Genomic DNA, 17876 nt, shown 5'->3' on the forward strand with positions numbered 1-17876 from the left:
GTTTTATATCCTTTCGTGACACGGTTCCCTATTTTGCCTTACTCTGTAAATTAGACTTGAAATGAAAGCCTGCAGAGTTCTACCCTCACCTTTCTCAAGAATCCTGGATTTAAAACTTTGTAACTCCATTCACTGTATTACAATGTGCTCTCCCCATGGTTAAGAAATGGTGTGTTTCATTCTCTCTCATCTTGTGTGATTAGGATTAGGGGCCATTATACTTTCACTCTTTCTTAATTATTCTGCTTACGTATTTTGTTCAAAGTTCTCATAAGATCTTTCAGACAGAAATGAACATGTGTTTACTGCCCTCTTCCTGGTGACATGTCTCAGAGAAATGATCTGCTAGTCAACCAACCTACCCACACACTAAGACAAACATTAAGATTTTTTTTTAATTTATTGGGGTGACAATTGTTAGTAAAATTACATAGTTTTCAGGTGTACAATTCTGTATTACATCATCTATAATTCCCATTGTGTGTTCACCACCCAGAGTAAGTTCTCCTTCCATCACCATATATTTGATCCCCCTTACCCTCATCTCCCACCCCCCACCCCCCTTACTCTCTGGTAACCACTAAACTATTATCTGTGTCTAAGAGTTTTTGTTTCTCATTTGTTTGGACAAACATTAAGATTTGACCCATGAATCCAAACGCTTCCTCCCAAATCACTTGTTTATGCTGCCCTAATGTATTTAGAAATGACCTCTTGTAACCTTACCAATTGATTTCTCTCTCTCTCTCTCTCTCTCTCTCTCTCTCTCTCTCTCTCTATTTCTCTAGGACATCCATCCTTGCAACAGTCTCAGAAGGTATTTCCTTTGCTTTCAGTCTTGTCCCCCTCCAATTCCTTCTCCATATTGCCACCAGAGTGATGGTCCTCAGATAAATTAGATTATACCTCCCCTACCACATGCTGAAAATATATTATTGGCTCCCTGCTGCCTATTGGATATATTCCACCTTTCAGCATGACATTCGAGATCCTTCACAGACAGGTCTCAGAATACCATGTTCTTTACGCTCTTGTTGAATCTCTCTTCTTTTTAATCTATGCCCTGCTCATACGAAACCCTCAGTATGTCAAACCCCCATATAAGGGTTGTAGCTGTTACGCCTTTACGCAGGCAGTTCCCATGACTTTTTTGTCAACTTCTGCCCCTGATCAATGTCTACTTACCATCCCTTCTCTGAAGACCCCTCCTGTATCATTTCCGCCTCCTTGGAGCCCTAGGAATTCATACATCACAGGACCGTTTCACACCTTCTTATAATCATATTTTTCTTTTGCTGTTGGCACCCTTATGCATTAGACTTTACGCTTCTTCAAAAAAATGAATGGATGTGTCTTCCTCCCAAATGCGTTTTCAGTGTTTAGGATTATGCCTGTGTTCAAAATATACTTGATGAATTTATAAATCAATCAATTAATTAATACATTCTTGGCAAAGCCAATGACTTTCTGGCTTGCTATAAGTTATTGTGTCTAAGTTGAGGCTGTGCTTTTAAATTCTACTTGGAGAAATATATATGTCTAGGTCTACGTGGTTTTGTATCTATGTCGATGTATGCCACTGATTTGGGGGAAAAGCAATATTTATGGACAATAATGTTATGTCAGTGAATCTTAAATATCCAATAATAGAGGAAAATCTGTATTTTCTTCTATTATTGGATATAAATATATTTGTATATGTATATATGTATATTTCATACACCTTTTCAGTAAAGGGTTTTTTATACATATTGTCTTCATTAATCATTCCAAGAAACCGTCATGAGAGCAATTATCTGTCACTCTTTAACCGACCTATTCCCTAGAATTCGCAGAACATAACAGACTTGCCAACAGAGCAGCCAGGACAAATACTGGATGTGAAACAAAATCCCCTGACTCGGTATCCATCACCTTACCCGTTCTTATCCATGCTCCCCAAGATTCCTGCTCTTAAAACGTGTGGGAAGTCCCTCACGATGCCATCACAGTGAATAATGACAGCAGGTCGGCTGCCTAAGTTAGCTTCCTGAACGCAGAAGCAATTGTGAGGGTGTCCCATGGTGGTCCCATTACCTTTCTTCCATCCACAAACACATCCAGAGGCCCGTGAAGTCATTTTAAGAAAAGGAAACATTAATTTTAGAGCTTCTTGCCTGCCGCGTCCTGTACTCACTCACTTCATATCACAACGATACTGTGATTACTTTAATCTCGTTCGTCTTCCAGATGCGGAAAGGGAGACAAAGCATTTCAATCCACACCTAAGGTCATATGCAATTGGAACTCACGCAATCTAGTTCTAGCACCTGTGCTCATATTGCTACACGTGATACCGGGTTCCCTGATTTACCAACTGAGGACCTCAGGCATTGCCCATGTAACGCCTACTCTCTCGAACCCAACGATAAATACCAACCAGGTCATATGACCAAAGTGGATATTGGTTGGAAAACATCAACTCCTGGATCCCCAAAGTCAAGGGGGATATTTAAAAACCACTGGCCGATCCTAACAACACCAGCCATATTGTATTGATCAAAACCATTACCGTGTAAGACAAGAAACAAACAAAAAGCATTAACCTATCACCTGGACGGGAGAATCTTGTCCTTTACAGCTCTTTATTCTAATTATGCTATTCCCCGCCCCCATGGATATACTGCTCCCCAGTATAAAATCACAGCACCACCTGGGAAGAGTAACACATTTGTCAGCCCGACCACGGGGAATAGCTCCCCAGTGCTGGCCCTGTTGGGGAGCGTGACCTCAAAGAGTTAAAGACGTTTGCAAATACTGCAGCGTGCTGTGTGTGCAGGGTTTCTGCAGAGTGCAGACACATGCAGGGCGAGCTTCCCTGGACGCCTCTGGCATGGTGGCTCCGTGTGGGGTGCTCACCTGTTTCACCACCGGGGCACCCACCGGGGAATCTCTAGGTTACAGCTGGTTTGCACTGGGATTAGCTGCTCTTTGCATCGGCTTGTAGCTGTGGATGTGGTTTCTGTAGTGATGGGGCCGAATGCGGACACCTATTGGCTGCTGTCTTCCTGAATTTCATTCAGTTTGGTCCAATAGCAGAGGGGGGAGCAGCGAGTCTTAGGACCACTCTCTTCAATCTCTCCTTTACTTGCAGACCCGTCTCTCCCTTCCCGGCCTTAGCACAGAGCTCTTATTCAGACCTAGCTCTGCCTGTCCTGTTCCCTCTGTGCGAGCCTAAGACTATCTACAACAGAAACCACGAATTTCCTCCAAAAGGCGGTGTGGCGGGATCCTCACATTCCCTTGGAGGAGCGAATCTAGTTGGGATTGCAGAAAGCCAAGACGCCTGCTCTCAAGACATCCTGCCAAATCGCACCCTCGTCAGGGTCTCCTAGAGAAACCTGGATGCATAAAAAGAACACTCAGCTGGTGCAGTTTTTCCGCCGCGAAGGTAGGTGCTGTGTTAACATGTGTCTCTGGGTTATTTGTTTCTGAAGCCTTTCAAATATTTGAACTTGTATGAGCTGCCCAGCCAAAGATGACAAGGCTCGCTGCAAACGTTGACGCTTTACTTCATCAGACATTTCCCCCCCTTTTATTCTGAAAATCTGGGCAGCACTTTCTCCCATCTGTCGCTCCATTTCTTAGGTGTGGGTGGGAAGGTGCACCTACGTAGATGGACGGCGTGTCTTGTGCAAGCTTCATGCATATCTCGACAGAAACATTTCTTTTTTTTTCCTCCCCCTTTGGACTTAAAAAAAAAAAAAATGGGACCACTGGTGGTTTGGGAGCGTTTTGCTGCAATCAGCTATTTGAACGGTTCTAGGGCCGTGTGTGATGTGTTTACAGAGTAGCACTGTCTTCCATACAAATAAACAGAAGAGTGTGGCGGGGAGAGGAGGGAAAAAATATATCTGCAGTACAGGGAGAGACGGAGCAAAGCGCCAGTTCTCTGCAAGCCAGGGCTGGAGATGGACAAGGCAGAAGGACTTCTGGAAACTGTGAGCAACCCGGGGCTCCCCCCCCCCACCCCCCCCCGCTTCTTCTGCTTTAAGGAAACTGTCCGCTCCCACTTCCTGGGGTGCTGCTTTTTTGGGGTTAACCAGAGAGGAAAAAGGAAAACAGGCTTGGCCGGGGTTGCATTAATCGACCCCCCCCTTCCCCAGCTGGCCTGGGATAAGATGACGGCTTGTGTGATGCACGAATTAATACACGTGATTCATTAGGACGTCGCGGGGCTTTGGTGGGGAGCGACCCGGGCGCGCCGGAGACCCCGGGTGAAGACGAAATGACGGTAGCTTAGAGCTGTTTCTGCAAAGCTGGGGAGCGGGCTACCGCCCCCCCCCCCCACCTTTCCCGTGCGTGTGGGTTAGCGGCGAGCCAGGCGGCGGAAGCGGGGTTAGCTGATGGTTTTCCTTCTTCGCGAGCCTTTTGGTCTGGCCTGGACCGTTCCGAGGGGCACGCAGCACGAGCTGCCCGCTTTCCTGGAGGACCACAAAGTTGGAAGCTGCGGGGACAGGCGCTGGGCGCCCTATCCGGGTCTCAGGGGATGCGGGCCTCCGCCAGCGCCCAGAGAGCCCGAGTCCCCGGAGCCGAGCCCGCCGGGCGCACCGCCGGCCAGTCCCCTGCCGTGGTGGGGGCTGGGGAGTCTGTTCCAATATGCGGACCACCCCATTGCTTTGGGCAACCTAACAAATAACACCCCCACCCCAAAGCTCTCCTCCGTCCCGCGCTTCTAATTACCTCCCCCCCACCCCAAACACACACACACACACACACACACACACTCGCTTTCCCGGGTCGATTTCCTCCCGGCCCCCCTTCCCGCGCGGCTTGGCTTGGCCCCCTCCCACCCCAGCGGGTAGAATTGAGAACCAAGAGCCCCCCAACCCGCAGCCTGCGGACGGGGGGCAATGGGGGTAGGCGAGGGGCTGCGAGACCAAGTTACCTGGAGTCCCGCCCCCTCCCCAAAGCCGCGGCCGAGGCGCCCCCGGCCTGCGCCAGCACTCGCGCGGCCTGAGCTGCGGAAGCGCGGGCGGGTGCGGGGGTGGGGGTGGGGTGGGAGGTGTCGCTGGGCTGCAGAGCATGCGGGGGTCGGGGCTGGCGGTGGGAGGAGAGGCCGAGGTCCCCTCCTGCGCCCCCACCCCGCGGCTCTTCCTTCCCCCTCCCGCTCTCCAGGACGCCAGCCGCCTCCCCGGGCGCACTCGCGTCCTCGTCTCCCGGACGCCCCTGTCCTCTCCGCCCCCGCCCCCAACCTGCCCGGACTCTTTCGCCCCTCGGAGAAGCGGTAAGAGGGGTTCCCTCCGCGGGGGTCTCGGGCAGGCCTCCGGGGTTTGCGCCCCCGGCTCGGGGCCCCGTGGGGCGCGCGGTCCTGGGCCCGGGAGCACCGTTCCGGCGCCTACTCGCCGCCAGACACAGCGCCCTTTCTTCCTGGAGCGGCGGGGGCGGCCGCCGGGGGTCCCTCCACCGCCCCCGTAGCCCTGTGGCCAGGCCGGGACCACCCTGGGAACGGATGTCCCGCCCGGAGGGACCCCGGAGGACGTCCTCTGCATCTCTCCTGTCCCTTTCGCGGCGGTTTTCTTTTTCTTTTTCTTTTTTTTCCCCTTCTGTTTTGGTTGCAGGTTTCCTTTTCTCTGACTCCGTCCTCTAAACCGAGTAGCAGGTGTGGGCCTCTCTTTATTTGTTTTCGGAGCCACTGGGCTGCTGTTTCGGGGCTGGCCGGGGAGTGGGGGGTGCAGGTGGCAGCGTGGGGGGTCCAGGGGTGGCGGTGGGGTGGCCCCCGCCGTGCGCCCGGCTTGGAGCTTCAGCCCACATGGGGTGCGCGCGTAATGACCGAAACCCAGTGCGTGGGCGAGTCTGGGGTGCGCGAGGATCCCAAGCTCTCCTTTGGACCCAACTTAAATTCGGGGGTGAGGTTTAATGAGTGGGGGTTATCCAAGTAATAAGCAGGTGCTGTCCTTGCGAGCTGAATCCACGAGGTGGTAGCATGCGTTCTTCTTGATTTGATTTTTTTTTTTCCCGTTTGGTCTTTTGGGGAGGGGGCAGACGGTTTAATGTGTTCATAGCCTATGCTTTTGAAGGGGATCCACTGGTGGCAGGGTTTCAACCTCATGAGCGCCTGGCGTCTAAGCGTTTTCTCACGGGACGTGGTGCGAGCCAGCTCCCTTCTCAGACTCAGAGCTTTCCATGATTTGAGGGGACGCAGAGGAGAAAACGAGAGGAAAAAAAAAGTTTGGGGGAGACCTACTTATCCTGATAAGGCAGAATTTCCAGGTTGTGTAGGCGTGCTGCAGGCACCGTGGAAGCGCATGCTTGAGAAATTGAGGGTCGGTACCTGCTTCAGCTGGCAATGCAGCGGCCAGGACGGATAGAAAAACCTGACTATCAGAACAAAGCCACATCAGCTGCTAAAAGAGAGCCTCTGTTTGGAGTACAGATGCTTCGTGTTTTCCTGGAGGATGGCAAAGCCCAGAAAAATGATCAGATTGCGCAGAAATCCGCATTTTTGGTGGGGGGCAGGCTCGGGGAGTGGAGAATTCTTTCATGCCTTTAGCTGGCTGTGGGAAGAGGTTGACAGTAATCCCGAAAATGTCAGGATAATTTTCCCCCTGTAGATGGAGCAGAAGGGTGGGGGTGGGGGTGGGCTCATGGCACCCACTTACATCCATCCCTGATTTCCAGGGGGGAAAAAAAGGGGGATTTAAAAAATGGATCCCCAAATTAAGAACAGAAGAATTTCACTGAGGCCTCTGCGAACATATATGTTTTTCAGATTACAAGTTCAATATTCTATTACCCAAGGCAGTGTAGTTGAATAGAGAGAGAGAGAGAGAGAGAGAGAGAGAGGCAGTTTCAAAGAGTGTCTTGACCTGTAAGAAAATAATCACGTCCAATTGTAGCAAGTGGAAAATTACTTGATCAGTTTTAAATCACTGCCTTCAAATGAGAGATTTTATTTTGTATTTTATTATTATTATTTTTTGAAAACCAGCATGAATTTGAGCAGGGACACAATAATTGGTTTTTCCTAGTTATGGCTGTGCATTGATGCCTCTTTTCAGGTGTTTTGACATATTTTTCTTGGGTGGAAGAATGGTCGCTGTCCTTTGTACCTTATTTCTATGTAAAATGAAGCTGAATGTGCACTGGCCCTACAGCCAGCACTCCAGCTAATTTTTACCCAGATCTAAACAGAAAAGATACTTGATAAGTGACTAAGGTGGAGAAAAGCGAGGATATCAATGGTATTATTATTATTGTTTTGACCTGGAGTGCAGACTAATGATAAGTGTATTGGTTTTGTGTTGTGGTGTTTTGTTTTGTTTTAATTTCTGAACCTGGCCTTTAAAATTTTTTTCCCTTTGCAGTAATTTGTGGAAAACTGGTCCTTGCACAATAAGCGTGCTCACTGACTACACATCACGTGACTTTCAGAATGTACAAGGGTCTCTTGAAGAACTCTTCAGAATCGAGTGATTCGATGCCTAGAGACTAGAGCACAGCACAAATCGTAAGGCCAGGACAGAGGACCCCCAATCTGTCACTGGGTTCTCACAAAAGTAAACGTGCCAGGGCCGGGGTGGATGCCCTTGGTTTCACGTGCTTCCATTTTCAATGGTACCCCATATTTTAAACCTTTGTGACGTGGTCGCATATGGTCAAAAATGCAACTTGTTCATGGACTTTATTTCATTCAATTGAAATGAGGATGTGAAAATATTTTAAAATCTTTCCTACCCTCCCTCTCACGCTCGGCTTATCTGCTTAAAAACACACGTAAGTTCCAGACTTGCTGAGAGCTGATTTTAGTTCTGTGAAAAGTCAAGTGTAAGGAACAGATTTTGAGTGTGGAAAGCAGATTGTAGTCTTTCTATATAATGTTTTCTACCCTTAACAATATGAGTTTGATTCCCAAATGGGAGAAGTCTGTTCAGGGTTTAGTTTAAATCAGTTGCTCTTTTTTTTTTTTTTTTTTTCCTTGCTGGATACTGTATCTTTTCAGAAGAAGAACTTCATGGGTACTTCATTGAGTTAAAGAATTCTTATATTATGCCTTCTAGGTAGCAGAAGCTCATGACTGAAACTTGTCGGCTACCAGTTTCAAATCAAATAGACAGCTTTTGCCCAGTCAAAGAGGGAAAGTGAGGATCTGGAAACGGAAGACCCCCAAAAAAAGTGTGGGTCCAGTCAGTGAGGTCATGGGTCGTGTAGTGCGACCATTCATGGACCATTCACTCCATGAATATTTTCCAGTTTTGTCATTTTTCTCTAAACAACCTACATTTGGCCTTTCAAAGCCTCCACTGTTCTTTGCTCCGTGAATGGCAGGCTGGGACACTCTGCCTCATTTTTCTTGGGGTGGGGCAGAGTAACACAAATGAACAAGGCAGAAGAAAAAAGTGGTACCACCCAGAAGTTGGCCATTGATGGGCCTTGAATGAATGTGCATTACAAGGATTTCTCTGTGCGGTGTTAGACTTAACAAAAACTGGATAAAAGGCTCATAAAATCAGCACATGAGAAGGTTGGTAGTGGAGGGTAGCCAGCCCAATGAGGGTGCTAATTTCAGACTTCAGACATTTGATCACCTGGGGTCACCTGTGGAACACCTGAGTGCCACCTGCCTGTGGAAATTGGCCAATTAAATTTCAAGAACGATCCTCTTCTGTGGTCCAACCCACTCTCCTCCCTCTCAGAAGTGGTGCTTGAATGAACCAACCAAACCCCAACACACATCACATAGGTAGTCAGATGAGGTTGCATCGAGTTGACGGCCGTATAATTTAGGAAGGAAAGGAAAAAGATTGAACGCTTCAGGGCCCACTAGAGGAAATGTCAAGGAGAGAAATCTTTATTTCAAGATAATGTGAATGAAAGTTTCACAGCCCTTTGGACACGTGGGGAAGGAACCCCGAGTTTTGTTTGGGTGGTTTTATTTAACACGAATGTTATGTCAATAGGGATTGGCTACAGTAACAGTGATGGTTTTGGTTTACAAGTGGGCCTTCTTGGTTCTGTGTGTTGACATCCGAGAGCGTATTGGTTTCTAGAGGCTAATAATTAATACCTGGTTGGATGAGGGGACGATGGATCCTAAGGTCATCATCCCTGGTGTATGTTTTTATTTTCTTTCCTTATGGTGAGAACACGTAACTGGAGAGTTAGCAAATTTGTAAGTGTACAGGGCAATATTGTTGGCGTGGGGAGGAGATCCATACAGTTACTCTTCTTGCTTAATTGAAACTTTATAACCATTGATTCATAACTCCCATTTCCTCCCAGCCCAGCCCCTGGCAACCACCATTCTACTCTCACCTTCTGTGAATTTGACTATTCTGGGATATCTGCAGGCAGCCCCTCATCCAGGCTCACTTTACATTTTTATTTTTGTCTGGTTGTGGATTTTTTTTTTCTTTTTCTTTTTTTTTTGTGGCTGAGGGCAGAGTGCACATATTTTGCAAAGTAAATTTCTTTGGAGTGTGGAACTTCCCTTTGGATTTTTTTCTACCTTAAAAAGAAAAGAAACTTGGACACAGTTGCCTTCCTTGATAAGGTTGTGGATGTTTTAAAAGCTAAGGTTACTGGCACTATGATTGGCATGAGGCATGGTGGTGTGTTGACGTTTATATTTGCATTTTGTTGTGTTCTGATAGCCAGGAGGGTGTGTGTTGGTGGTGTCATTTTCCTTGTTTCGTATTTCAATATCACCAGTGTTTGGGTCAGAACTCTGGGAGGGATGCATATCCCATTACCCTGATGGTCAGCCAGCTTGGGTGCCTAAGCCAGCGGCATCCAGGACTCAGAAACAAGGGCGGGGGCTGGTCCAGAGCCCTCTGACGTTCAGTGGCTTTATTCTTTTCACATTTCTCCTACTTAAAAATAAGTCTCATTCTGTGACTGGGCTAGGTGGGAAGATGAAAACAAATGCATTTTTTTTTTTTTTTACAAAGAAACTACTATGTCATTGTTACCTGCTTATTTCTAAGTCTCTCGGATATATGCCCCCATAGTCTAAAGTCACGTGGTAAGAGTTGACAGGTGTCTGTGTGTGTCTGTGTACGTCTAATACTTAGATGTGCCCATATACACCACCACACCCAACAGCTATTTCTTCCATGAAAATGTTTCTCTCAGCCTTTGCAGCACATTAGGTAAAGTCACACAACACAATACCAGAATGAAAAATGTGACTTTGCCTTAGTCATTTTCCTTTCCTTCCCGCCACCAAACCTGTCTGATATTTAAACAGTTCATGATGTCCGTTCCCTGTGATGGGCCTGCCAGCCATTCCCAGTGAGATCTAAGTGTGTGTTTCAGGGCAAACATCCATGTCCTCTAAGTGCCCTTGAAACTTTCTCTTCTGAGTTGAGGAACTTTTCTTACGGCGGAATCGTCTGTAGGGTAGGTGTGATAAAATACTGCCCTTTCGTATCCAACAGGATTGTACCACGTCGCTTAGTACGATAGACAAACTGACAACTTGCACAGAACCAAACTGAGCCCCCTTTTGAAAAGGCCGGCCTCCTCGTCCTCCCCCACCCTGGCTCTTTTCTGTTTGAAGTGCAAGGTGGCTATTTAACTTTTCTTAAAATTCCAGTTCAGCCATGAAAGAACTATCAACAGGCAGTGATTAAGTGAAACCGAGCCAGATAAAAAAGAAGCACATAGGAGTCTAGAGGCGAGAAAGCATCTCTTCCGCATGTATGTTGAATCTCGTTCAGTGCTAAGATAGCACTACACGTTCCATTGTATATTTATGGATTTATTATTACTTCCATGTGTGCAGAACAACTTAGTGATTAGCTTGTAAGTCACCTCAACAAGTCATCACCCCACCATTTCTGCTACCCCTCTGACACCATATGTAGCTATTACAATACCATTGACTATATGCTCGACTTTACCTCACGTGAATATATATATATATATATGCACAGAGGGTGCCAAAAAAATGTATATACGTTTTAAAAAAGGAAAAAGCTATTAAAATTACACTGATGGGATCCACTTTGAGCACCTCTTGTAATTGCAGAAGTCAAACGTGACTTGTATTCGTTTTTCATTATCAGTATATAATGAATATTACAATTTTAATAGTTTTTTCCTTTCTTAAAATGTGCATACATTTTTTGTCACCCTCTGTGTGTGTATATATGTATATACATATATACATATATACACACACACACACACACACATATATATATATATACACATATATATTTCTTTTCAATTATAGTTGACGTTCAATATTATTTTATATTAGTTTCAGGCATTCAGTGTAGTGGTTGGGCATTTATATAATTTATGAAGTGATCCCCCCATAAGTCCAATACCCATCTGACACTATATCTAGTTTTTACAACGTTATTGACTATATTCTCCGTACTGTATTTCACACCCCCAGGACTATTTTGTGACCACCAATTGGTACGTCCTAATGCCTTCACCTTTCTCACCCATCCCCCAGCCTCCCTCCTATCTCACAACCATCAGTTTGCTCTTTATCTATGAGTCTGTTTCTGTTTTGTTTGCTCATTTATTCTGTTCTTTAGATTCCACATATAAGTGAGATCATATGGTGTTTGTCTTTCTCTGACTTATTTCACTTAGCATAATGTTCTCTAGGCCCAGCCATGTTAGATTTATTTATTTTTAATGGCTCGGTGATACTCCATTGTATAAATGGACCACTATTTCTTTGTCCAGTCGTCTATTGTTATGCATTTTGGTTATTTCTACATCTTGGCTATTGTGAATAGCCCTGCAGTAAACACAGGGGTGCCTATATCTATCCAAATTAGTGCTTTGGATTTCTTTGGATAAATATCCAGGAGTGGAATTGCTGGGTCATAAGGTAGTTCTATTTTTAACTTTTTGAGGAACCTCCGAACTGTTTTCCGTAGTGGTTGCACCAATTTGCAATTCCACCAACAGACGTAGAAAAGATGCCCAACATCACTAATCATCAGAGAAATGCAAATAGAAACCACAATGAGAGTCGCCTCACACCTGTCAGAATAAGTATCATCAGTAAATCAACAAACAACAAGTGCTGGTGAGGAAGTGGAGAAAAGGGAACCTCATAACCCTTTTATCGGCCTCGTAGGAGAGGCATGCCTTTCTTTCTCTCGGTGCCCTAAGAGGTCTGCTGAGAGACTGTTCCCATTGAAAACTTCTGGCACAGTTGCCAGCAGCATTCTCTCAGCACTGTGGACAAACCCAGCATTCACTTTCAGTAAACACCGAGTAGCTCGAAGTCACAAAAGATGAGAAACTCACAATAGTCTCTTTATGGTCTTGGTCCCTCTTACCCTGCAGAGTTGACTGCTTTTGCGTTTCAATTCAAGCTAGACCCCTGATTCAAAGTGACCTACCTGGAGATTCAGAAACAGCCTACCGTGTTTCCCCGAAAACAAGCCCCAGTTAAGATCGTCAGCCAGACGGATGCATTTAGTACATTATGACGATGTTCCAGAAGAAGATGACATGACTATTTGAATAAATGTGGATTGTTGTACATGAAAAAATTAAGATACTCCCTGAAAATATGCCCTAATGCATCTTCTGGAGCAAAAATTAATATGAGACCTGGTCTTATTTTTGGGGAAACATGGTAGCTGATGGCCACAGCAGACAGGGATTCGTGGGGACCATTTCCTGACCTGGTTCACCACTCACCACCGGATACACGTTCTGATTACACATTCCAAGTGTGCAAACAGACGTAGGTTTCTGACACTTCAATGTGCTGGTATGTAGACACCAGTGGGCTCAGGGCAGTCAGGGAGCTATTCTTGCTTATATTAGTTTTGTTGGCAGATTGTCTCTAGAAAGCCTTCATCATCTAAACTAGCTGAACTGCATTTAAAGAGATATGTACCTAATGATTGTTACGTTTATATACCACTTATATAACTGATGAAGGAAGCCTTCGTTATCTGAGTTCACTATTTTTCAAAATTCATTGGAAAGCCTTTATATATATATATATATATATATATATATATATGTGTGTGTGTGTGTGTGTATACATATGTATATATATACAAAACAAAAGTTCATTTAGTTATACATTGTATTATATGAATATAATTATGTATTATATTGTGCATAATTGTATATAAGTATATAACATATCTAATGAACTAATATTAATATATAAAAGTAATGTAAATATATAATTCATATAACATAAAATATAGATGATAGATGCATAGTTACATAGAAAGATACATAGACTGATAGTCACTTTTCCCAAAGAAACTGATGTACCTTTTCCCAAAAAAAACTGCCACATGTGGTAAGTGGATTTCCAGGCTGGCGCACAGTTTCTGCATTTACTGTATTTTGTCGTGTATAATGCACACCCACGTTTTTTGGCCCCAACTTTCAGGGGGAAAAAAAATCTTTCATTTTAATTTTTTAATTCAATATTTTATTTGTTTATACTGAGGTACTTGTTTTTTGTATTACAAAGAAATTTTAGCATTTGTTTTTTCAACATACGGTACAAGGAATTTTAGGTAACACATAATTACGAAACCTAAGAACAGATACAAGGTACAAGAAATTTTATGTAGTGGTAACAATTTACGATATTTACGTATCATAGAAGGCCAAGAACTCTTCGTAGTTACAAGTTCGTTGTAAGTTCAACAAAACTGATGATTGTATTCCAGGGCATTATTTTGCATACGGATATCGTTATTGATGTCTAGAGTTACACTTTTAGCTCATAAGCATAAATAAAAGAATTAAAATCATTTATATTGCTATGGAATTAGTACTACCCACATATAATGTGCATCCTTACTTTTCACAGAAAAAAGTGGGCCTAAAACGTGTGCATTATACACGGCAATATATGCTAATGGTCCACAGAAACTACAAGTTCACCCTTCAGTGCAGAAGAGCTGTTACTATCACTGTGGCTACACACATAGTCCTGTACTCACTGAAACACAACTGATTGATACTTCGTGTGCTTTTGTGAACCAGTCTAGAAATCTCACGACACTGGGGACATACGTGGAGCCATGTATCTTTCCTGCCATGATGGATAGGCAGAGTCTGTGTAAGGCTGTGTGGCGCTCAGCAGGAAAGATGCCACAGCCAATCCATGATGTCCACCATGAGCATGGTGGTGCCGGTGGTGATGGCCGTTTGTCCCAGCATCCGTTTGCCTACTGTGGATAGATTCTGTTCTCCGGGTCACTTGTGTGGTCTTGCTCAAGATGCAGAGGCAATATGGTAGGTTTTGAAACGGAGGTCCTTAGCCCGGGCAGGAAGGAAACTTGGTGACTCAGGTATATTTATCTTTTTCTGGAAACTATGCTCTTAATCCAGCAAGAGTTTGTTCTTCATGCACTTTTCTTGGCATTCATCAGTTTTATTGAACACGTACTGTATTACCAGTCATAGTTTTGCAGGCAAAGTTAGTCGTGGAAATGGAGACATGAATTAGGCATAGATCTGCTCTCAGAAATCCCTACCTATGTGTGAATGTTCATAAGAACATTGTTAGGGTATTTAGTTTATGCATACAGAGGGGGCCAAAAAAATGTATACACATTTTAACAAAGGAAAAAAACCGTATTAAAATTGTAATACTCAATATATACCAATAACAAAAGAGAAATACAAGTCACGTTTCACTTCTGCAATGACAAGAGGTGCTCAAAGTGGTTCCCATCAGCGCCCAGACACTTCTGATGACGGCGAACTCCTGCTTGAGCCACGTTGACCAAAGTGTCCACTTGTATACATTTTTTTGGCACCCCTGGTATATCATGCCTTCTTATTTTGTGGGATGGATTACGGATTCTTTCCTTCATCCTCCCTCCCTCCCTCCTTTTTTCTCTCCCTCTCTCCGTAGCTTTTATAAATTTGGGTGAGTGATGAGATCTCAGACGTCCTTAAAGGATTTAAGGAAATATAAAGATAACTAGCTAGAGCGATGGCTGAAATAGTCAGGAAAGAACAGTTTAATAAAAATCAACAAACAAACAAAACAAACACTTGTCGAACGGCAAGAAAGCATTTTGAAGGCATGAACAATACATTGAATTCTAATGTGTTTGAATGTCAAAGATTGTAAAATCACAGATGATTGTCTCAAACCACTACCTCTCAGATAATCTATTTTTCAGCCAGTTATGGTCTTTTTGCTTCATGAAACAAGCTTAGTAATAGACAGTGTCACTCATATGGGTGAGCCAGGATTGCTTGAATACAAAGTAAACATTGCATTGTCTCAGGGGAAAAAAAATTTCTAAAAATTTAAATTAAAAAAAAATATGAAAACATCATAGGTAGTAATTGATGGGAATGATTCCCAAATCAGCTTCTTTCTTAAAGAAGCTCCCAGATCCAATGATTTTGGAGAACCGCCTGTGTTATACCCCTCTCTTAAATGTTACGCTGAAAACAGACGCATTAAGGATTTGAGAAGCCCCCACTAATGGATTCAGGAAACATCACAGATAATTTGAGAATCTTTGTAAGGAGTGTGAACCAAATTACATAACTAATCATCGCAGACCTGTGTTGAGAATACTTCTATTATATTTTATTGTTGGAGACCTGAAAGAATAGCTACCAAGACCTAAGGTTACATTCAAGTGTTTGAATTGCCAAGGTAATCTGGAGAAATGAACTTGTTGGATTTTTCTCTTCTTTGTTTTTTCTTTTGTATCCCATTCATTTATTCAACATTTGTTGAAGTCTAAGAAAACTATGTTGTGTATCTTTCCTATATTACCCAAACGACCTTGCCATTTCGTACCTCTTTATGGCAGTAAAACGTAAGTGTGGGGGGTTGGATGGGCCCAATAAAAATACACCTGACTCTTGTCATTAAGAACAAACAAGTTAGATACCAGAATCTCACTGTCTCCCTCTGGGGTGTGTGTGTGTGTGTGTGTGTGTGTGTGTGAAATCTCACATGTCCTATGAGCGATGTTAAGGAAAATACCTTAATGCAGTGTTCATAAATATTTTTAAAACAGTTAAAAGCAAAAATCAGTAGGGCCTTTTTGCTCAATATAATTTTCAGATGGAGACGATACCCTGTTAAGTTCCAGTGCCTTCAGTAGGACAGGCTACTAGGATTAATGAGCAAAGACACAGATATTTGATAAGAGAACTTTGGGGAATAGACAGCTGCCTGGTCTTCTTGCTGTGAAAGAAGCATCAACATGTGTGTACATATTGTGAATTCACCCACGTGCCAAGCTTACGATGGACTCGTTTTAGGGCACGGCCAGAGAAATATTTGCCACTGATACCGTTAGAGAATCAGCATCATCGAAATGTGGACAAAACATTTTGAAAATGAAAAATCAAATACCAAAAACAAGGCAATAAACCCCAAAAGACCTCACTTTGGGATTTGTGTTGCCTATTATTAGCACAGAGAGCTCAGAGCTAGCAGCTGAAACGTAACCCAGCAGGCAGGAGACAGTTTGCCTTGCTGAGAAGTACAGTATCGCAGAGGAGGAAGGAATGTAACAGTTACACTGATGTTGAATAGTAGCTACGTGTGCCGAGAAAGAAAGTGTGCAGCAGAGATACTGGAATGGCAAAGCAGAAAGTGGGAGAAATATGAGTTTGTTACACCATAAAACAAACCGACGTCTGTGACAGTGGACAGGTGGGTGAATTTTATCCTACGCAATATACCGCAATAAAGCTGGTATAAACAATAAAGACGGAGGGCTGTGATAATTTGTAACCTGGGGAAATGCCATCTCAGCAAACGTCTTCTGCCAATTTAAGTTCAGATGGAACTCCAGCAGCAGTGCGTTAGGAGGCCAACATAGTAATTCAGACGTTGAATCACTGAATTTGGGCGAAGGCGTTGTATGATGATTCATGGGTCCGTGACAATTTCAAAGATAAAGTAATGTCCGTGAATGTATGTGATAATTATATTGACGGAAATGTCTCCCTTTGATGAATAACAAGGAATCAGGTGCTAAAATTTATCAATATTACATGAAAATTTCATAAATAAGCTTGTATATTGAGTTACAAAATTTTGGTTACTTAATCTAGTTGCATCCAAGTTAACAAAAAACGTTTAGTTGTACGAATGTGTATAAAACAGGATACATGTTGGGCATTCATAGAGCTAAACAATTTCTGGTTAATTTGGATGTGACTGGGTTAAATATATATATATATATATATATATATATATATATATATATATATAATTTATATAGGTCTATGTAATTTACTTACACAAAGTTATATGATTTATGTAATAATTTTATACATAATAATTTATATATGCAATAACATATAATTTGTATATGTAAATTATATAGACATAAATTATATAAACACACATATATTTGCATATATGTAAATAATTTACTTTATTGGGAAACATATCTTCCTGACAATTTTTAAAAAGACAGTTTTTACTCTGCACTGTATAATAATACTGTAACACAATCAGTTAAAAAAAAATTCAAATGTATTCCTTATAATGACAAATTTGACCATTCCAATTCTAGTGCTAAATCATTCCAAGATAATGTGTTTACCTTTTCTCTTTAAATGTAGTTTAAGGAGAAGAAAACTGAAAAGGAAGGGGGTCTCTAATATTATATTTAACTGTAAATTCTACCTCCCCTAAATATGCTGTTTAATGTAGAGAAAACGCAAGCACCTGCCTGCAGCCCCTCTGGGGCTCAGGGGTAAATGTCACACTTAGATGGCTGGCCCGGTTTTGCAGGTGTTGAAACAGCTGCCATGACAATTTCAAAGATATTGTTCCCAGGCGGTGGTCATCACCTCTCCTGGTTTCGCTTGAACTTGCTAGTCTGTGGCCCCTCGCCAGAGGGAATTTACGCAGTAGCAGGAATTCCTAACCTTGTTTCACAGCG

General features: G+C 43.4%; 1 protein-coding gene across 9 annotated transcripts in view; it reads left to right on the top strand.

Annotated features, from left to right (window-relative positions):
• The first annotated feature begins 2816 nt into the window (after positions 1-2816).
• NLGN4X (neuroligin 4 X-linked) overlaps positions 2817-17876 on the top strand; it is a 280633-nt gene continuing 265573 nt past the window's right edge. The window contains exon 1 of one of the 9 annotated variants that reach the window (XM_074323442.1): positions 2817-3430. The gene's annotated coding sequence lies outside the window, so the exon portion shown is untranslated. Of the gene's footprint in view, positions 3431-3676; positions 3981-4169; positions 4274-5064; positions 5267-5494; positions 5642-17876 lie in introns of those variants that run through there. The other 8 variants (XM_074323448.1, XM_074323443.1, XM_074323449.1 and 5 more) reach the window with 8 other exon arrangements.

The sequence above is a fragment of the Rhinolophus sinicus genome, chromosome X, assembly GCF_036562045.2.
Source record: "Rhinolophus sinicus isolate RSC01 chromosome X, ASM3656204v1, whole genome shotgun sequence".
Taxonomy (NCBI): domain Eukaryota; kingdom Metazoa; phylum Chordata; class Mammalia; order Chiroptera; family Rhinolophidae; genus Rhinolophus; species Rhinolophus sinicus.